The sequence below is a fragment of the Peromyscus leucopus genome, chromosome 5 (assembly GCF_004664715.2).
Source record: "Peromyscus leucopus breed LL Stock chromosome 5, UCI_PerLeu_2.1, whole genome shotgun sequence".
NCBI lineage: Eukaryota > Metazoa > Chordata > Mammalia > Rodentia > Cricetidae > Peromyscus > Peromyscus leucopus.
This window is the reverse complement of record NC_051067.1, coordinates 33,233,176-33,256,064: the sequence shown is the minus strand read 5'-3', so window position 1 is coordinate 33,256,064 and position 22,889 is coordinate 33,233,176.

Here is a 22,889-nt window from a genome sequence, read left to right as displayed (position 1 = left end):
TCCTTAGTCATAATAAGTTGTTAAATTTCCATGAGTTTGTATACTTTCTTACATTTTCTATTGCTGATATCCAGCTTTAGTCCATGGTGGTCAAATAGGATACAGGATATTATTTCCATTTTTAAGTATCTGTTGAGACTTGTTTTGTATCCTGATACAAGGTGAATTTTGGAGAAAGTTGACTGAGGAGAAAGTGTATTCATTAGTCTTTGGATGGAATGTTCTGTAGATGTCTGCTAAGTTCATTTGATTTGTGACCTTCTTCTTCTTCTTCTTCTTCTTCTTCTTCTTCTTCTTCTTCCTCCTCCTCCTCCTCCTCCTCCTCCTCCTCCTCCTCCTCCTCCTCCTCCTCCTTCTCCTCCTCCTCTTTCTCCTCCCCCTCCTCCGTCTTCTTGTTTGTTGTTTTTTAGAGACAGGGTTTCTCTGTCTAACAGCTCTATTTGTCCTGAGACTTGCTTTGTTGATCAGGCTGGCCTCATTGTCACAGAGATCCACCTACTTCTGCCTCCCAAGTGCTGAGATTGAAGGCATGAGCCCCCACTGCTGGCAACACAGTTATTTTAACAAAGTATGTCTTGATTTATGACATTATTAACTTCAGTGTTTCTCTGTTTTTTGTCTGGGTGATCTAAATATTGACAAGAATGGGATGTTGAAGGCCCTTACTAACCACTGTACCACTGTGTTAGAGATGTGTGACTTTAGCTGTAGTTGTTTCTTTTGTGAATATGGATTCTCCTTTGTTTGGTGAATAAATGTTTAGAGTCATAATATCCTGTTGGTGAATTTTCCCTGTAATAAGTATGTTGTGTCTTTTCCTGTATCTTCTGATCTTCTGGTTAGTTTTGGCTTGAGGTCTGTTTTTGTTTTTTGTTTTGCTTTTGTTTTTGTTTTTAGACATTGTAATAGTACAACTGCTGACTTCTTGATTTCATTTACTTTGAATTATCTCTTTCTATCCTTTTATCCTAAGGTGGTATCTGTCCTTGGTGATGAGATGTGTTTCTCGGATGCAGCAGAAAGATGGTTCCCCCATTTTCTAATCCAATTTGTTAGTCTCTAAGGATTTGAGACCATTGGTATTTAAAGTTATTGATAAGCAGTGTTTATTAATTCCCTCTTTTGTGGTGTGGGTTTTCCTCCCTTCTTTTGACTTACTGTTCTGAGAATATTTATTCCTTGTGTCCTCTTAGATGTAGTTAACTTTCTCTTCAGAATGAAGTTTTCTTCTGAGTGCCTTTGGTAGAGCTGGATTGGTGGATAGCAATTGATCAAATTTGTTTTTATTATAAAATTTTTTTATTTTTGTGTCAACTGTGATTGATACTTTTCCTGGGTAAATAGTCTGGGCTGACACCTGTGGTTTCTTAAAGCTTGTAGAACATTTTCCAGGCCCTTCTGGCTTTTGGGGTCTCCATTGATGGGCTGGCCTTTATATGTACCTTGGGCTTTTTCTTTTTCTTTTTCAGCTTTTAGTAGTATTTCTTTGTTCTGTACTGTGTTTTGATCATCACGTATCATGAAGAAATTCTTTTTTAAATTTATTTGGTGTTCTGTATACCTTGATAGGCATCTCTTTCTTTAGTTTGGGGAGAATTTCTTCTATGATTTTGTTAAAAGTATTTTTTGTGTTTTTGACTTGGGTTTATTTTCCTTCCTTCCTCTATATGTATTATTTGTAGGTTCAGTGTTTTCACAGTGTCACAGATTTCCTAGATGTTTTGTCTCTGGATTTTTTTTTTTTTTTTTTTTTTAGATTTACCATTTTCTTTGACTGAGCTACTTGTTTATTCTACCTAGTCCTCAAGATCTGAAATTCCCTGTTCCATGTCTTTTACTCTGTTGGCGAGGCTTTACTCCTGAGGATTCTGTTTGACATTCTGAGTCTTTCATTTATAGTTTTATTTGTTTGGGTTTTCTTTAGTGATTCTATTTCTATGTTAAATTCTACTTTCACATCTTGAATTATTTTCACTCAGCTGTTTGTATTTTTACAGTCTTTATTAAGACATTTATTCATACCCTCTTTAAGGTCTTTGAAAATATTCACAATTGTTATTTTGAAGTGCTTTCCTGTGCTTTGGATCAGTTGCTTTCCTCAGGACCTAACACAACAGGGCTGTTGGCTTCTGGAGGAGGAATGTTATCTTAGTTCTTCACGTTTGTGTTTTTGTGCTAGGATCTAGGCCTCTGGAGTTATGATGTTTGAGGTGTTTTTTGTTTGTCTGTTTGTTTTTAATAGCCATGTAGTCTTGTCTTTGTTAAGCAGGTGTTCCATTCTTTGGTTTCTGTTGCCCAACCTGAGTCCTAGCCAAGTGTGGTGGCTGTGGGTTCCCTGGTAGACAGCACTTCTGGATCCTATCCAATGGTAGATGTGTGGTCCCTGTCTGAGAACTGTTGTGAGGATCAGTGGCAAATCACAAAGGAATGAAGACAGGCTAGAAGGAAAGGCTGAGAAGGGCAGTGTGGAAGAACTAGGGGGATCCCTATCCCTACAATCCTGAGTAGGCACCAAAAAGCTAAATCCCTAAGGGATGGAGTTGGTTGGTAGGAGGGGCTCCTGTGGTCAGGCAACAGCAGGGTAAGGTAAGTCTAGACAGACCAGATAGAAGACAGGAAGGAGGATGGAAGTATCCTACATGAGTCCTGACCCAGTGTGGCTGGCTACCTTGGGTCCTTGGTAGACAGAGATTCTGAGGAGTCACAAAGGACTGGACATGGGCTAGAAAGAAAGGTTAAAAAGGGCCAACAAGGAGAACTAGGGGGACCCTGGGTCCCCACCAAGTGACTGAGTCCTAGGGGATGGAGTGGGCTGGGCTAACAAAGATTCTTATCACACAGTAAACATAATGTTAATAAGAACTAAGAAATGTGTGCTTGTAAAACATAACTTATTAAGTTGATTAGTGATGCACTGCCTTCCACAATGGAGTATAAAATGATAGCTCATTGTCAGTTCTCTCTCCTCTTCCAAGGCTGTCATGTCATCCTTATCAGATATTGAATATTGCATATATGGAGACTGTCTTAGTGAGTGTTCTATTGCTGTGGAGAGATACCATGACCACAGCAATTCTTTTTTTTTTTTTTTTGGTTTTTTTGAGACAGGGTTTCTCTGTGTAGCTTTGCGCCTTTCCTGGGACTCACTTGGTAGCCCAGGCTGGCCTCAAACTCACAGAGATCCGCCTGGCTCTGCCTCCCAAGTGCTAGGATTAAAGGCATGCGCCACCACCGCCCAGCTCACAGCAACTCTTATAAAGGAAAACATTTAACTGGAGCTAACTTACAGTTCAGAGGTTTAGTCCATTATTGTCATTGTGGGAATGTCATGGCAGCATGCAGGCAGACATGGTGCTGGAGTGATAGCTGGGAGTTCTACATCTGAATCTGTAGGCAGCAGGAATAGACAGTGAACCACTAGGCCTGGACTGAGCTTCTGAGACCTCAAAGCCTACCACCAGTGACATACTTCCTCCAACAAGGCCACACCTACTCCAACAAGGCCACAGCTCCTAATAGTACCACTCCCTAGAGGCCTATGGGAGCCATTTCTCTTCAAACCACCATATTCCACTTATTGGCCCTCATAGGCTTGTAGCCATATCATAATGCAAAATACATTTAGTCTGACTTCAAAAGTCCCCACAGTCTATAATAGTCTCAAACTTGTTTAAAAGTCCAAAGTCTCTTCCAAGACTCACAACAATGTCTTAACTGTAACCCTTGTAAAATGAAAATGAAAAAGCAAATCACATACTTCCAACATATAATGGCACAGGGTATATATTACCATTCCAAAAGGGAGGGAAGGGGAAATAGTGTGGAAATACTGGGACCAAAGCAAGACCAAAACTAGCTGGGTAAACTCCAAACTCTGCATCCCTATGACTAATGTCAAAGATCTCTTCACATTTCCAACTCTTTTCAGCTTTGTTGACTGCCACACATTTTTGTCTCTTGGGCTGATTCCACTCCCTGTTAGCAGCTCTCCTTGGCAGGTATTCCAAGACTCTGGCACTCCAACATTTTGGGATCTCCAAGGCAATCCAGGCTTCACTTTTACAGCTTCACACAATAGCCTCTCTAGGCCTTCATGCAGGGACATCCCTGACATACACCTGGTCTCAGCGTTTTTCTTAGTGGAGGAGATTCAAAAACTCTTTTCTTCTATCTGTGTCTCTAAAGCCAGAACCATGTGGCCAAAACTGGAGTAGGAACATGATCCCCTCTTTCAATTACATCTTCACAAGCTTTCTGGTTTTGATGGTTTCATTCACTGCCTAAGCTTGGCTGTCCTGGAGCTTGCTTTTTAGATGAGACTGGCCTTGAACTTAGAGATCTGCCAGCCTTTGCCTTTTGAGTGCTGGGATTAAAAGGTGTGCGGCACCATGCCCAGCCCTAAGCTTTTCTTTAATTTGTTTTCACAAATTGGAAGCTTAGCTGGGTGAGGTGTGGTGATATTGTGTTCCCCAAAATATTGTGCACCCAAATAAACTTATCTGGGGTCAGAGAACAGAACAGCCATAATATTTATTAAACGTAGAGGTTTGGCAGTTAGGTAGCACACGCCTTTAATCCTAACATTCCAGAGGCAGAGATCCACCTGGATCTCTGTGAGTTCAAAGCCACACTGGAAACAGCCAGGCATGGTGACTCATGCCTTTAATCCCAGGAAGTGACTGCAGGAGGCAGAAAGGTATATAAGATGTGAGGACCAGGAACTAGAGCTGGTTAAGCTTTTAGGCTTTTAGCAGCAGTCAGCTGAGATCCATTTGGATGAGAACTCAGAGGCTTCCAGTCTGAGGAAACAGGATCAGCTGAGGAATTGGCAAGGTGAGGTGGCTGTGGCTTGTTCTGCTTCTCTGATCTTCCAGCATTCACCCCAATACCTGGCTCCAGGTTTGTTTTTATTAATGAGACCTTTTAAGACTCGTGCTCCAGTGGGGTCTTGCTCCGAGGTTACCACTCCCTTTATGCTACTTAGCATCAGGCTTTTCTAATTTGTTTACACTTCCTAGTGCATCTCTTCTCCTCAAATGGTACATTTTGTATTTTTCCATGCTCAGCTTGCTCCTGTTCACTAATAACCAAGCAGCACAGTCAATACTAGCCTGTCTGTAAATTTCCTCTATCAAAGCTGATAAGTCTTCAGTTTAGCCTTAGGTAGATTTTTTTTTTTTGTTTTTGGACAAGGACAAAAACCAGCCATATTCTTTGTGAAAATATCACAAGAATGATCTCTAGGCCACATACTCATATTCTCTCCTCTGAAACCTCTTGAGCCAGACCCCCACAGTTCAGATCACCCTCAGCACCACTGTCTTCCATGTTCCTGCTAGTGTAATAGCCCATTAAGGCTCACTTAAAGCATTCAACTGCTTTCTAATCCAAAGTCCCAAAGTCCAAATTCCTCCAAACAAAAGCATGGTCTAGCCTATCACAGAAATACTCCAGTCTCTTGTACCAACTTCTGTCTTAGTTAGGGATTCTATTGCTGTAAAGAGATGTCATGTCATGACATTTCTTCCCCATTTATTCTTCTCTCTTATATTACATCCCGACAGCAGTTTCTTCTCCTTTCTATCCTCTCAGATGTAGTTGATTTTTTTTTCTCTTTGCTCTTTGGGGGCCCACTACCCAGATCTCAAATAAATACACAGAGACTTAATCTTACTTATGAATGCCCAGCCTTAGCTTGGCTTATTGTTAGACAGCTTTTCTTAAATTTTCCCACCTACCTTTTGCATCTGGGCTTTACCTTTCTCTATTCTATATATCTTTCTGCCCTTCTTACTCAGTGGCTGGTTGTGTGGCTGGGTGACTGGCCCCTGGTGTCCTCCTCTCCTTTTTCTTGCTCCTCCTCCTTTTCTTCCCTAGATTTCTCCTCACTTGTCCTTTCTCCTGCCTAGCTATTGGCCATTCAGTGCTGTATTAGACCAATTGGGTGTTTTAGACAGGCAAAGTAACACAGCTTTACAGAGTTAGACAAATACAACATAAAGGAATACAGCACATCTTTGTATCATTGAACAAATATTCCAGAATGTACCACATCTTAAATATTCCATAACACTCAGTCTCCCCACCTCCCCTCTCCCCCAGATCCACTTCTTCTCCATTTCCCTTCATAAAAGGGCTGGCCTCCCAGGGGTATCAACCAAATATCGCATATCAAGTTACAATAAGACTAGGCACATCCCCTTATATTAAGGCTGGATGAGGCAACCTAGTATGAGGAAAAGGGTCCTGAAAGCAGGCAAAAGACTCAGAGACACCCTTATTTCCACTGTTAGGAGTCCCATAAGAACACCAAGCACAGAAACTTTTATAAAGAAAAATATTTAACTGGAACAGGCTTACAGTTCAGAGCTTTGTTGTAATGGCAGGAAACATGGTGGCACACAGGCAGACATGGTGCTGGAGAGACAGCTGAGATTCTACATCTGGATCTGTAGGCAGCACAGCAGGAATAGACAGTGAACCACTAGGCCTGGCTTGAGCTTCTGAAATTTCAAAGCACATGCCAGTGATGTATTTCCTCCAACAAGGTCACAGCTACTCCAACAAGGCCACATCTCATAAAAGTGCCACTCCCTATGGGTCTATGGGGGCCACCTTTATTCAAATCACCAGAGACACCAAGGAGAGAGGACAATATATTCATGCTAGATGAAAACATAATTGAGCAATAATATTTTCCTTGGACTGGAAATAGAGAACAGATTCCCAGTCTTTTAAACTCATTTTAAAAGGCTTTAACAAGCTTCTTGTCACATATTGAATGTTTCATTCATGAACACTAAAATGTGCTCTTATAAAAAGTTTGTCATGCTGAGAGGAAGATGAATCACACATTACATTTGCTCACAGATTACAGAAGATGATGAATTCCTAGACTTCCATAATTATCTCTTCTGAAATTTCTTATCACATAGCTACTTTTCCATTTATGAATACTGGAATATATACTCATAAAGCAGAATGTGTTCATGATGGGTGAAGGATGCCCCACACTAGCTTCTTGCATGCAGTAGAAACAGGTGGCACATCTCAATGTTCTGTAAAGATCCCTTCCAAATCTCTAACAGGTTCTTGTCACATGGTGAATATATTATAAAACATAATCTCTTCCTGATGGCTATGAAATATACAGTGTGTCCAGAATCTTCTCATGAAATGCAATATGGTACATTTACATTGTTCTATAAAAAGTCTCTAAAGAACATTTTTACAGAGATATATTTTAGATAGATGGGTGGTCTTCAAACACTTCAGAGATCTACAGAATATGGCATTTAAGATTTTTTTTTAATAACATAAGGCTTTTTATGACCGTGATCACCAGTCTACTTCAGAGAAGATAATGGGCTTTGAAGAACCTCCATATGGAGTTTGTTTTCATTTGTGGCAACCTTAGCCACTAGGCAAGAAACTGCCCTTGCCTTGACTGCTGATAGTATTTAGACAAATTTCTAAATGGTCTTATTAAATAAAAAACACAGAGCCAGATATAAAGGTGAAAGCCTGAGAGACCAGGGAAACAGGGAAAGCTACAGCTAACCTTACCTCACCAACTCCGCAGCTTCCAAAAGTGAGCTACTTCTTCTCTATCATTCTTATATGCCTTATTGTTCTGCCATCTGATTTGTTCTCTGTCCAGTGACATCACTTCCTCTTCCTGCCCAGCTCTGTTTCTTCCTGTAACAGACCTCCAGACTTTCATGGTTAACTAGTATTGGAATTGAAGGCCTGTGCTACCACACTTGGCTCTATTCCCAGTGTGGCCTTGAACTCACAGAGATCCAGACAGGTCCCTGCCTACGCAGTGATAGGATTACAAGTGTGTGTTACCATTGCCTGACTTCTATATAGTGGCTGGCTTTTTCTCTAATCTCCAGGAAAATTTTACTGGGAGACACAGTATATTGGGGGGCATAATACATCACCACAACAGTATGCTGTCCAAATTGGACAAGCAGGATACAAAAGAGAGTGACCACCAAACTTTGTCAAGACAAGGTAGGCCAGTCCTTCAAAATTCCTGCTTCATAGAAAATTCTATCAGATATTCTAGGCCTATAGGCTAAAGATAGATGCCCCAATTTTGCAGAAGAAACTTCAGTGACTGTCCAGGCTCTCTCTGTCATTTCTATAGTTTTGGAAGTTGCACTTTTTGTTTATTCAGGTAAAATTTTATCCTTCTTGGGTCTCTGATGGGGGTTGAAGACTAGTTATACTGTTTTCTTTGTTGCCAAATTCAGAGAAAGAAACTCACAAAAGAGATGTAAAATTCATAAGATTGAGAGACATAAAAACTTAAATTTTTTCATCTAAGGAAATATTTTAAGGTATAAAAGGATATTTTAGGCTGATAATACAAGTTATGATGGAAAATGTTTTAAGTAGAAAACTTTGGACTCACCAAGATAGGATAGTTAATAGAGTATTTTTCTGAATTTGACAAATACTAATGGACTGGACATTGTGACTGTAATTCTTACTTGATAATTGTTCTTATTGTATACAGTTTCACTTTGTTAAAAAACATTTCCTTTCTATTTAGACAAAAAAGGGAAAATATTGGTGAAATTATTAAGTCCACTCCATGTAGTTAAAAGGGAGATTTATTTAGTGGCAGTAACTTACAAATGAAGGGATAGGTAGGTTGCAGGTTCTGGGAAAGATGCAGCGCTGTTTGGCGGTGTTCTCTGGAGAACTTCTCAGTCTACCTCTAGTGTCCAGGGTCCAGGAAACAAGAGAGGGTGGTGCATCTGGATCTCGGGTCTTCAGGGCCCTCTCTTGGCCCCGCCTTGTAGGTGTGATAGTTACCAAAGCCTCAATGGGGGTTGGAACTTCCAGACCAAAGCTGGAATGGCTACCCACTATATCTCCCCCTTTTTGCCTAAATAAGAAGGTTCTAACTTAATATAAGACTATATACGAAGGAATGGTTATCAAATATTTTCCAGGAGTAATGAGGGATAATGACCTAGATAAGATGGAACTACAATCAATGAGAACAATATCAAGCAAGAAACACATACTAAAATCCAGAGAAGTCTAGAGTGTAGGTAAATGGTATGTTACAATGATCATTCCAAAAGGTGTCCTATCCTACAGAACCTGAGTCTAATACTAAATATGTTCTATCTAAGATAGTGTATATATATATATATATACACACACACATATATATATATTAAGTTGTAACTATAACTGCTAGTCTTCAATCCCATCAAAGACCTGAGAAAGAATATAATGGTACCTGAGAAATGATAGATGGATGCAAGCAACTTTCGGGAATCTTGCAAGAGTAGACCCGAGACAGCTGGCAGCCTGGACAGTCACCTAATGTTTCTCAGCATTCTTGGTGCATTCAAATTGGCTACAGGCCTAGAGTATCTGACAGACCACTACAGGGAAATGTTGTGGGATATTTGATCACACTGTGATACTCCAAGACTGTGTTAATAAAGTTAGCTTGGATCAGGGGGTGGAGCCAGTGACTGGTTGACAAGAATTGACCATAGAGATTTCAGAGGACCCAGGAAATGATAGAGGTGCACAGGAAGGAGTAGGAAAGGGTTTGGAAAGATTTGCAGCCTTTTTTTTTTTTTTTTATCTGGGAAGTGTGGAGAAAAGATCAACTGGTCACTCCTCCACCACTTCTTTGATCTATCTGGTTTTTACCCGAATATCTGACTCTCAAAATGTTATTGGTATTAAAATAACTTAGATAAACTCAACACTTGGCCACAGGCCAATCTGATGGAGGTAATTTCTCAGTTGAGATTCCCTTTTCCAGGGTATATCTAGGCTTGGTCAAATTGAAAAAAATAACCAGCACACTCATTCTCAGCACCTCCCATTTCTTGGGAACTGGGCATATTTATCCCATACTAGATTGATAGGTTGATTTCTATGAGGAATCTGCGTCTCCTCCTGTCTTCCTTCTCTGCTACTTATGAGACCAGTAGTCTAACAGTGTATGTTCTATGGGGTATTGACTGAGGTTTGCATCTGGGTAGGGAAGCATTCTACGCTGGCAGGTGCCAAGAGGACTAGCTCTTTCAGATGGCTGGACCTGGAAGGCCAGAGTGAACCTGTATGGCGAAGTCTAGGGGAAGTACAGATTCAGTCTGTGGCCCAAGAGAATAGATTGTCAGGTATTAGACAAGTGCTACTAGCAAGAAGGTGGCCAACAGAGTGGCAGAGACAGCCCTTCTCTGCTGGTGTCACAGTGACTACAGCAGCACCTAGGATGTGGTGGTGGTAACCTGAGTGATGGGAGACAAGATGCTGTTCAGATGCCTCCAATCCTGGTTTTCTCTGGCTAACATAGAATGTTCTTTCTGCCCTCCCACCTCAATAATGCTAACCATTGCACCTTGGTACTCTTGTGTTTGCTTTTGCTCCCCAGCTTCTGTGACATGGACAAAGTAAGGAGAAAGAACACTGATATTGTCTATCTTTTCAAGTTCTTTTAGATGCCATTGTCACCTGTGTTCCATATTCTCTAGATTAGGGGATACTTAATCTAAGACTGTGCATGGTAAATTATAATGTGGCTTTTCTAGTCTAGGCAGCCTGACTGATAGCCCTTTTAAAAGTAGAATTCATCCTGATAATTGCCTCCTATCTAGACTGAGAAATGCAATATGGACTGAAAGATTAAGAATTTGAAGAAAGGGGTCACAGAATATTTAAGGAGGATACTAAAAGCTCCTACCACTAAACTTCATACCTTATCCACTATACCTCCCTCATACCAGGGAGCCAAGAACCTTCCTGCCTCATATAATCAGTACAAATTGGCTGACTTCCATGACATGTGAGGCTTAATATGTACTCCAAAGATTTTTGTTTTGTTTTTAGATGGTGGATCCAATATAGCCTGGTTAAAATAAGCCAGGAAGAATTCACCAAGGTCAAAAATATTAAAGAGTTGCAACAATAAGAGTGAAATCCAGTAGGCTTCCCTTTTCCATGGTGGCTAATGAGGAAAGAGAGAACACAGCTACCCAGCCCCACACTATTAGCGAGAGCAAACTACCAATCTAACAGCCCTTCACCCCCTTCCCATGGCCACTCACAAGCAAAGGAGTAAGAGAAAGGGGAATTTCCAGAGGATGATTTGGAGAGGGAGACAAAACAGCCCAGAAGATTGCAATTTATCTTTTTGTCTTTCAGATGGGAAGTCCTTTGTCTTCAGTGAAGGATTCCCTAGATGGTGACCTTGCCCATCTTGATATCTTCCATTCACAGGTCTTAAGGAAAGAATACCTGATTCATTTTCTGCACTCAAGCCTGGCCTGAATATAAACTGGAGGATGGAGAAAGATCACTTCTGGGTCCCGGGGGAGGTATTCCTTTCAGTGCAATCTTACAATTAGAATTGTTTTGTAAAAAGAGAGGTGAATGGACCAACATTCCTTATGTGCAGGCCTTCTTTGCTTTAAGAGAGAACCCAGACTCATGTAGGGAGTGTTGTAATGACCCCGCACTCTTGGCTGCCCTCACGATAGGGACTTCTGAGGCTGCCAAAGACCTCTGGCAGGTACAGCAGTCCTTAGAAAAGGGGAAAAAAACTTCTCAGCCTTCCTGACCCCAAGGACTCAGAGCTTGTCAAGGTCCCTAATCCTCCCTCTCAAATGCATCCTTCTTTCCTGCCATTTCAGATGTCCCCAGGATGGGGAGACCCACTCAGGTGCATACCCCCTTTATAAGAGCCAAGACAAAGGCTTGATCTTGATAAGTTTTCAAAAGACCCTGACACATATATTGAGATCTTGAAGGCACTCACGCAATTATTTGAACTAGCTTGGAAGTACATGTTACTCTTAAATAAGACCCTGACCTCCACTGAAATGACTGCAGCTTTACAAGCTACCCAAGATATGGGGACCAGATGCATGCAATAAATGTAAATATATATCTCATAATAGAGGAAGCACAAATACAAATAGAAAGTCAGTTACCACATCAGTGTGGGGATGATGGAAATAGGAGGTAGAAATGACTAGGCGGTTTAGGGTAAAAAGACCCCACAGAAAGTAACTAGTTTCTTGTCTGTAAGCCAGAAATGACTTGATCTTTATTTTTGCTAGAAGCTAGAGATGCCTGAAGTGTCTAAGCCAAAAACATCTGGCCCTACAATGGCCAGGGATGCTGGAGACGCCATGTTGTCTGTTTTTTATTTTTAAATCTCTTTCCCTCAAAGGGCACCCTTTCTCAGGGAAACCATACTGACGGTATGGCTGAAGCCATTAGAGTACATACAACCCACTAGATCCCAGCTTTTCTTTATCTGTGTTTGTGTGTCTGTCCTTTCTTCATTCCCTCGTTACCCCTGGTCAAGGTTCCAAACCATGCAGGACACAGTATCTACCTCTACCTAGTAAAGCCTTACAAACTCCAAGGCAGTGAGGCTTAACGGTATCCTACTCCTTGGGACCCTTTCTTCTTCTATACAGGAGCTCTAACTTCTTTATCTCTCTTAAGCTCTAGTGCTGGTTAGTTTTAGGTAACCTGACATTAGCTAGAGTCACCATGGTAGAAGGAACCTCAACAGAAGAAGTGCCCCCATCAGATTGGACTATGGAGTCACTTCTTGATTAATGATGGATGTGGGAGGGCTCAGCACACTGTAGGTAGTGTCACCTTAAGCTGATGGTCCTGGGTTGTATAAGAGCAGACTTAGCAAGCCAAGGAAGCAGCCTTTCTGCATGGTCTCTGCTTCAGTTCCTGCCTCTAGATTCCTGTTTGAGTTCCTGCCTTGGTTACTCTCGATTATGTACCTGTATTCGAAATAATCTCTTTCCTCCCCAAGCTGGTTTTGGCTAGTGCTTTATCATATCAACAAAGCAGTAAACTAGAATAGCTCTCTAAAATAAAATACCTCTTTTTAAAACTCAACCTTTGAGGGCTCTGTCACACTCAAAGATATCCCAATATTCCTATATCAATATTCTAATCATGTTGCAAGAGGAAAAGAAAGCTATCACTACTGTTTACAACAGGGTTTGGTCATCAAGTTAAGATTCTTTTCCATTTATGGAGGTTTGGGATGGGCTGTATTTTCATTTGTTTCTATGCTGGGGGAGCTAAGGAGTCTGAGCTTTTTCAATTTCCCATGGAAAGTATTGCAATATTGTCTCATTTTTATTATGCAAATAAATATACACACATCACATATGTGCTATTTATATACAACTATATTTCAGTGATGCTTGCTAGCATTAGTTTTCTTTATTGCTATAGTTCTATTTTAACATGCACATGTCTGTGCATAAATACACTATGTTTAATTTTTGCAGTCATATTTAATCCTGAAATTTATTTCTGAAATGAGTCATTTCCTTCAATTAAGTGTAAGATACACTGTTTTATGAACACTATGTTCTTGGCTATTTTTGCTAATTCACTCTCTGCGAAAATCAGTAATTTTAAACCTAGACTTAATAAAACAAAGATTTTGTTTTACAGAAGATAAAGGTAATTAAGATTTCCAGTACTGGAATAGAAGAGCCTTCATTAAACTTCATTAGTCTTATTTGAGTGTCTAGAGCGTTAGTTCTTTGGTACAAACACATTTTGTAATGTACTTTTGCAAGCATAATATGTGTGTTTTGAGGTTTATAGCTGTAATTCCTTGGGACCAGTAATCACCTTTTAATCACCTTGTAGACTCATTCATTCATTCATTCATTTATTCACTCACTAACTCATTCACTTACTCATTTGTGTGTATTTTTAATGGTGGAAAACAGAAAAAGGAGATTTATTCATTGTAAACATTGGGAAGGTATCCAATAAGATCCAGTTACCCTCACCCCCCACCCTATCTGGGACTGAAGTTTATACAGAGGGCCAAGGATATGTGTATCTAAGCAGCTCCAGTCAAGATGATGTCCCGCCCACTATTGACTGACATTCTCTGGGGTTCATTCTAATCCTCTAAGACAGCCTAGCTACCTGTTAGAAATGTGCGAAATCTCCTTCCAGGAGACCAGCTCCCCTCTACCTGGCACCTTTTCCTTCTCTGTGTGTGAGATTCCAGGGGAATTTCCATTTCTTTTGGGGTCCTTTATACCAATAATCTGATAGATTGAGAGAAACAAGTGTCTCTTTAGAATATCCTCATTTCTACCAGACCAGTTAAAATTCCCCAATTTTTGTTTTAATGCGTCAATTTTAGGTTAGACTCTGTCTATGTTTGAAACAAATATAACAAACAGAATGGAAGCTGGGACCATGATTAGAAGACATTTAGTTAGTGCCAGGCAGCCATTTTTCATAACATCTTGGCTTTAGTTACTATTTGGAGAGCAGGCATAAGCAACTCCATCTAGTTGGCTTGAGACAAGGTCTCATCATCAAAGTCCAATCTGGCCTTAAATTTATAATCCTCCTGTTTTGGCTTCCCAAGTGCTGGGATTACAGGTGAGCATAACCATGCCCAGCATGGCTTATTTTAATTCTGTCAGCTCTCCCACCCCTTGTCTCTGAACAATATTCTCTGAAGACATCTTTGATTAGCTCATGTATTGTTTTCTATTGTCCTGCAAAACCAGGAGAAGATTCATTCTGATTGGTCTGACTTGGCTCTGAAGAGATCTGAAATAAAGGTCAGAGTAATTAGCATTACAGTCCGAGACAGGGAATTGGGAGAAGCCAGAACAGAGGATATATATTTTTAAACATTCAAGACAAAGTTAATTAGAATTGCTTGTTGGGTTCACAAGATCATCCATCCATTTGGCTCTACCTTGATTTTTTTCTAGGCCTCCAAGTCTAGTCTTGAGAGTGATGAACTCAGGATATGTTTTCAGGCATTTTGGTAACTGTTTGAGTAGCAAATACAGTCACAGTGTGAGGTCCCTCCCAGATGGATTCCAGAGATGGAGAGAGAAGAAATTTAAGTATCATTTGGCTGTAGGTAGGTCCAGCATTATTATTATTGAATTGAGATAGCATTTTTCTTATCAAAAAGAAAATCATTAGTGAGAAATAGTTGTCTAAACATCTATGGATTGAATACCAATGTCTGGGGAGTGTGTTCCCTTACAGTGTTAAAAATTATACTTACCATTTTAATATTTGGTTACATTTCTTGTTAGGTGTTTATGACCATGCAGCTGGCCAAAATTAACCACTTTCTGTTTTGTTTTGTTTTTTAACTTCATCTCCAATTTTTCCATCTCCAATACCCATTACCAGAGAAGTGCCATAATCTGAGGTTTATCTCTGATGTAGGTTGGTGACATGGTAATCCATCTGTCTCAAAGGTGACAATATTCCAAACCTTCCCTCGATCAAAGTAGTTGTTTAGCAGATCACTCTGGTTAAGCTTGTGTGCCTTTTGAGTTCTAAAGAAAAAAATCAACAAGGTATTTTCGTTGATTTTGGATACCCATCAGAATTCCAATGCCTGTCTAGATTTTAATTCTTTTTATTTTAACAGCAGACTAACATTATAGGAGATAAAAGTAAGTGAATAAAAAAAATATGTATTGGTGGAACCAGTAGCTATTCTTAGCTGAGTATTGTTATGCAAAGTAAGCAATGCCATGGCAGGCTCACCCATCACTGTTATCTATGTTTGGTGCAGTAAGTTTCAGGAGACATCTTTTCTTTACCTACTGTTACCTTAATAGGGATACAGGAATTCCATGATCTGAAAAAGTCCAGAAGAGTAATAGTAACACTCCACACTTCAAGAAATTTCAGGGGAGATCTATGAGGCATATGGCCCCTACCTCATCTTCCCAAGCCTAGACTTGAATCAAATCATTTCTTATACCCATTACTCCTGTTTGTCCCTTTGTCCTCAAGTTTCCTTCTGAACCATGTATTCAAATTCCTACATCAATGAGACTAAGAACCAGAGAAAGGGAGCCCCAGTAACATATTTAGCTATTAAAGTATATTATTTATAACACAATATATCACCCCAGCAACTATTTCAAAGCAACAGCCCATCTTAACATGGTCAAAGTGATGTACACTTAAAATGGACCAAGGTAAAGGTATCTGTATACAAGCCAGCCCTGACACTAATCATTTTTAAGTGTGACCAGTGAAAGCAGTTTAGATATTTTTTGAGCACTTAATAAAAAAAATATTTTAAGCCATTTTTAGGTCATTACTCCTAAATTCTGTAAATCAGATTTTCTTTCAACCTGTATTTCTATAATTAATGTATGAAGGCACCAGATCCAAATTATTTTGAGTAAGTTCAAAATAATGGTTAAAAAATCTAAAAAGACAAACATGACACCAACCAACTAAACAACCAACAAATCTTTCCCCCAATTCATACGGTATTTTACACAAGCCTGCCAGAGATGTAGCACAGAAATAAGTCTCCCTTTTTTAAATTTAAAATTTCTGAATTATGATTCTTTTCTAAGATTTCTTTATTTATGAGTGCTTTGCCTTCATGCATGTCTGTGAACTCTGTGCGGTCAGTACCTGCAGAGGCCGGCAGAGGGCACAGAATCTCCTGGACCTGGAGTTAGGGATGGTTGTAAGCCACCATGTTGGTGTTGAAATCCAACGAGAGTCCTCTACAAGAGCAACCTGTCGGTGTTCTTAACTATAGAATCATCTTTCCACCCCTGGATTTTAGGTAAAAAGAAAAAGACATAGAAGCAGTTTTTGTTATGAGTCTAAAATGACCCTAACCACATCTATACACACAAACATTCACACACACATTAAAAAACAAAACAAACAAACAAACAAAAACCCAAAGACATCCCATTCATGATTTTCAGTTCACAATGAATTAAAAAAATGAATGCAAAACTGAGTTTTCTTTTGAGCAGCTCCAGGGGCAGAGATTGGGTTTTGCCCCGTTACTGTTTTAGAAATCATCCCAAGTTAAAATTTCTTATTTTCATTTTATGTGTATGGGTGTTTTTTTTTTTTTTTTTTTTTTGTGTGTGTGTGTGTGTGTGTGTGTGTGGAGAGAGAGAGAGAGAGAGAGAGAGAGAGAGAGAGAGAGAGAGTTTAAATGATGTTACCTTATATGCAACAGTAATACTTCTTCCTGATGACATAGGTTCTAAACCAGCTCAGTGTCAGTTGTGGGACACCTTCCCCTGGAGTTGTTGGTCATAGGTATACCAGAGACCCCCAAACAATGCACGCTATAGCTATTGCTCTTGGTCCACCAGAACTTGATGGTAAAGCTCTAATGCTGAAGGTCATTCATTGGCCGTAGGACATGGAAGAATCAAGTTGGTACTGGTCAGGAAGCTTCCTCCCTGATGGCTACTACGCACAGCACTATAAAGTGCTATGTGGGTAGCTGAGGGGGAAATGTTATCAACAGACTTACTTAGCAGTGAACCTTTGGAGTCAACAATAACAATCTAGCAGGGAAGACATGCCCATAGGTGCAATAGTGTCATGAATGATGTAGGAATAACCAACAACTCTCAGGTTGGTTTAAACCCACAGCACAAGATGAAACTCGGACCTGGCGTTACAAACTTCGTAGAAAGTCCGGATCTGGGAAAAATCATAAACGACAGGTGAGAACTTGCCATGTTCTGCTAAATGAACACAACACCAAACTGCTTTCTAGCCACTCATCTCTATTCCTATGTATTAGTGCATCTCTCAAGCCTCAGCAGAGAGGCTTCCTCTCACGTCAGATGGAGATGAACACAGAACTCCACGACTGGCCAGAGAATGAGTGCTTGTGGGGTATTCAGCCCTAAATGAGACATCCATCACATCCCCCTTCCTGCATGGCTCAGAAAGCATTGAAGAAGTGGGGGGTGACTGCTGAAACACCAAGTGTTCAGGACAAAGCAAGAGCAGTGCACTCATGAACTCACAGAGGCTCTGATTGCCTGCACACGACTACACAAAATGAAGCCAGTGAAAAAGTCCAGCATAGCTAAGGGAGGAGGGGCTCGCGATGCCCTGTTCCTAGCTGAGGAGTTTTAGCAGTTGAAGGCTGATGGGATGGGAAGAACTAGTTTCTTCAGAGACGTTGTCCTTGGTAGCTTGCCCTGCTCTGGGGATGGCCTGACACACATACACACAAGCACAGCATTGATTGGATTCCATAGATTATGAAAAACAGACATGAAGTTCCTTCTCAAATATTTAAATCTTTGTAAGTTTAATAATGAGGCTTTTAAAGGTCTGAACTACACTGAATAATGAGAATATTCTTTTTACAGGGGTAGTGAAACATCTTGAACATTTTTAATCTTGAAAATTTTGTTCAAGTAAAGTTTCAGGTCTGGGTAGGGGAACAGTCACAACAGAAATATTGTGAATTATGGGCTGGGAGGACTACTCTGCTGGCAAAGTGTTTACCGTGTAAGCATGGGATCCAAGTTAGATCCCCAGAACCTGCATTAAAGGTCAGGTGTAGAGGATCCCTGAGGCTTACAGAGCAGCTAGGCTAGCCAAATCCATGAGCTCCGGGTTCTGTGAGAGACTGTATATTAGAAAATAAGGGGAAAGTAGGCACACATGCACACACACTCAATGATGAACATGAGGAATGAAGGGATACAGTTTTGTCCTCATTTGTAGCTTCTTTAAAACTGATATTATTTCTATCACTTAAGCATATAGCATTGAAAATCCAAATATCTCAGATAATTATAAAAATCTAAATAAGGAAGGATTTAAGAAATAAAAAAGTAAGATTTAGTAGAAATGTAGTTTGAGATTTTGAATTCTGTTTATTGGTACCCAGTTTCAATGTAGCTGAAAATGGACATCACCCAACTTTTCTGAAGCTTATGGAGTAAGAAGAGGATGCCATAGATATGGAGTAAGATCCATCAATCACCATTCATCTCTTGATGTTCTGCAGCACAAACCTGGTAGTCCTTTGTCTGAAAGGGAGCCTTAGCTATGGTGTGTCTTCCAGTGCGTAAAATCACCTTGCTCCAGACTTCCGTTCTTCCAGGCTTCTGGGAGCTATTTGAGGAGAGATTACACAATTCTGAACTTCCAGTTACCATGTTTAAAAGGCTCCTGTGGTAGTGAGTAATGTCTTCCTTGAGCAGGAGATGGTTCATATGACACTTTAATTCTTATAGGATGCCCAGTAATTATCATGTAAAGTGATATTTAGACACTTTCCAAAAATGGTAATTAGAACGACTCATTACTAATTAGGAATTAGAAGAACTGATATGAGTGTCAGTGTCCAAGGAAGCCTAGGACTCATTAGTAAATTCTGACAGTGCCATCGTTTTTTACCTACCCGCCAGGGCATAGTACTGAAGTTGACAGCCAAATCCCAGAAGGTCTTGCTATGATACAGGAAACACCACAGTCAAAGGTTTTAGCCCCCACTTTTCAAAGGCTTTTTATTGTTAATTTATTTGACTGTATATGCGTGAATGTTTGTTCCGTGTGTGTCTATACACCATGTGTGTACCTGTTGCCTGAGGAGGTCAGTGTTGGATCACCTGGAACTTGGATGTTGTGGATGGTGTTAGCCACCATGTAGGACTTGGGAATCAAACCCAGGTCCTCTGGAAGAACAGTCAGTACTCTTCCCCACTGAGCCATCTCACAGCTCCTAGCCACCCCCCACCCCTTTTAAATACAGGAAGGACCTCCTCTCTAAGTTTTATTCAAAAAAGGGACATAGGTATCTTCTTTTGGCACAGAATCATGGAGAAAATGAAGGAAGAGGCCGTGCAGGCAAGGTTAGCTGACGGGCAGGAGTTGAGGAACGTTAGATTCTTCAGACTTCATATTTAGTTAGACATGTCTGGTTTAAAACTGAAATTTCTGTTTATTTTTAACATACCTTTTAAAATTAGATGTAATTTCTAAAGCCTTCATTAATCTTTTGTATACTGGTAGTTCTGTAATTTTTTTAGATGCTCTTTTTATTCCAAATAAATTAGGTTGTTCTCTTAACGGTAGTCAATTCTGTTGATGGGGATTTGCAGTTTAGTGTGGAAAAAATTGTAATACCAAGTGTTCCCCCCCTGAGGAAAACATCTAAGCCTACTTATCTTTAGTTTGATTTGCCCATTTTCCAAATTCTTCTAAGTTGAATTAACACAATTATTAAACATTACACCAACTGGAGTACCAAATAGAAGTATTTCCGGAACATTTTCTTCATTCAATCTCTTTCCATTTTCTCTGAAAAAAAAAAAACAGGCTTCTTCATGGTAGCCAAGGTCTGTGTTTGGATTAGATCTATATACTGCTTTGGGGAGTAATTCCCTCAGCTCTGACCAAGCTTAGTTACTCACATTGTGCCTCAGGCTTGTTCTGTACCTTCTGAGAACACAAGGAGGCACAAGACACTGAGTGACCAACCTGTGAGTGTCTTCTTGACTGAGTCAATAAAGTTCCTTCAACCCAGGAGACAGTATGCTTTATTGAACATCCCTCTGAGGCGATTACATCTCCATGCTGTTGGACTGGAGGCAACAAGTCGCTCTTATCTTCAATATCTTTATGATCAGGTGCTCAAAGGATTCATAAACTGAAGGCCACAGGAATGCAATAAGCAGGAAAGGTCACAGAAAATGTAGAACTGAAACTGAAGGAGTGACCAGAGGGAAGGTCAAATGCTAGCCAATCAACAAATATTTTAAGAGCAGACAACCAGAGCGCTCTGAAAACTGAGTGCTCTGCAGAAAAAACGGAATCTCAAACTGAGTGATTGAAACAAACAAAACAGAATCCTAACAACCAGCTCAGAATAAACTGATAGATGTTGACCAAACCAAGAGAGGGCTGAGCCTTGGGAAGAACTCACCAGCTTCCACCAGGGAGGTGGTGTTGAACGATGAGGTACAAGGGACCATGCTCATACCAAATACCAATCCACGTGACTCCTCCAGTGAAAGAGTATCATCCCCGGGGCTCCACACTGGGCATCAAAAGCTTTAGATCAGTTTCCAACTTTCCTAATGCTGTGACCCTTTAATACAGTTTCTCAAGTTGTGGTGACCCCCAACCATAAAATTATTTCATTGCTACTTCATAACTATAATTTTGGTACTGTTATGAATCATAATGTAAATATCTGATATGCAGGATATCTGATATGTGACCCCTATGGAGATTGCGACCCACAGTTTGAGAACCATAGCTTTAGCTGCACAAACACAGCTCTGATCCCAAAGGGAGTAAGTTACTTCTGGAGCCAAATGTGGGTGACACAGCAGTACGTGTTTGGGTTATCTCAAATGCCATATTCCAATGTGATAGCAGTTTGGGGAAGTTTTCACAGCTAGTTTGATCTTACAGTTCCAACTTCATTTGCAATAGCTAGTTCTAGTTCTTAGGAAAACTTAATTTTTAATTTATCATAACTCTTGTTTGTGGATATTGACTTGATTTGTTTTACTATACTAGCATTATACAAGATTTAACCTGGAAAAAATATATGGAAAGCCACATTTTAGAAGCAGTTAGATAACAATATAGTATTTCTTTAATTTATCTTTTAACAAGATTGTCTTTTTAGTTACCAAATACCAGTAAGTGAGAGAAAGAAGAGATGAGATCCATTAGAAATCAGGATTCTACAGGCCTTGTAGGCATAACCAAATCTCCCTTTTTATTTTCATGGTCAGAAATAGAATTCTAGAAGGAATCATTGTAGTACTGTCCATTTCCTTTTTAATTACCAAAATACAGCTATTGTTTTGAAGGGACCAGGACCCGTTGCTTTTTTCCAGGGGCCAGTTTGCTGGGACCTCTCCTCATATTACCCTACCATCCTATGCTGACTCATGTCTGGCTTCAACCAGACCTTCAGGAAGTATGTCCAGTCTGGTAGCCAATCAGGGTCCTACTTGGCCACAAGCAGGAACTATTCTTGTTATTTTCAGTTAGACAGAACCATGACACAGCAAACAAACCCCTGACACAGCAGACAGACCCTGACACAGAAGACAGACCCCTGACACAAAAGACTGACCCCTGACACAGCAGACAGACCCCTGACACCACAACCACAGTTGCTGACCAGATGTCATGGGCCAATCATAAAATGATTCCTGTATCTATAAGGGTCTATACCCAATCACTTCAAAGTACACTTAACCCACAGCTGGAATTCCCCTAAGCAGGCTTTAAAGGGGCTGCCTTATTCTCCCCAGGGATCAAAGCCATTTTGAGCAGGCCCCAGCACGCTGGTTTTTCTAGAGGATAAAGCTACTTTCTGCAATTGCATATCAGGTGTCTTCTGGTCATATAGAGCGATCTAAGGACCCTATAGTTTAATTGAAAAAAAAAAAAGATTGATTTTTAATGCTTTTAGTTATCTCTAGGGTGTATCTGCACTTGAGTGCAGGTGCCTACAGAGGCCAGAGGTGTCAGATTTCTCTGGAAGTGGAGTTACAGATGGTTTTGAACCACCTGCTGTGGGTGCTGGGAACCAAACTCTAATCCTCTGGAAGAACAGGAAGTGTGCTTAACCACTGAGTTGTCTCTTCAACTCTAATTAATTTTTATAAGTCCTGGCTAATTATACTATATGACTTCTTAAATACTCATTTAATCAAAGAATATCAATGCTTAATGTAAAGAACATCACAAATGTTGTTACTAGATACTGATGTCTTCTGTATAATTTGGATATAAAGAATTAATGCAGAGATTTTGGTATCTCTAGCTAGAGTAAATAAAGTGAAGGTTGCTTTGTCTGTTAAACATCTGAGCAAATTATAATGCCTTTTACAACATTTAATGTGTTGAATCTTGACAGTTTAACATCAAGAGAAACATAATAATCTAATTGGCTGGACCCAGTATTGGCTGGACCCAATATGTATATGTGTGTGCATGTTTGCATGCCTGAGTGCAGGTGTGTGTGTGTGTGTGTGTGTGTGTGTGTGTGTGTGTGTGTGTGTGTGGTGTGTCTTTTACTT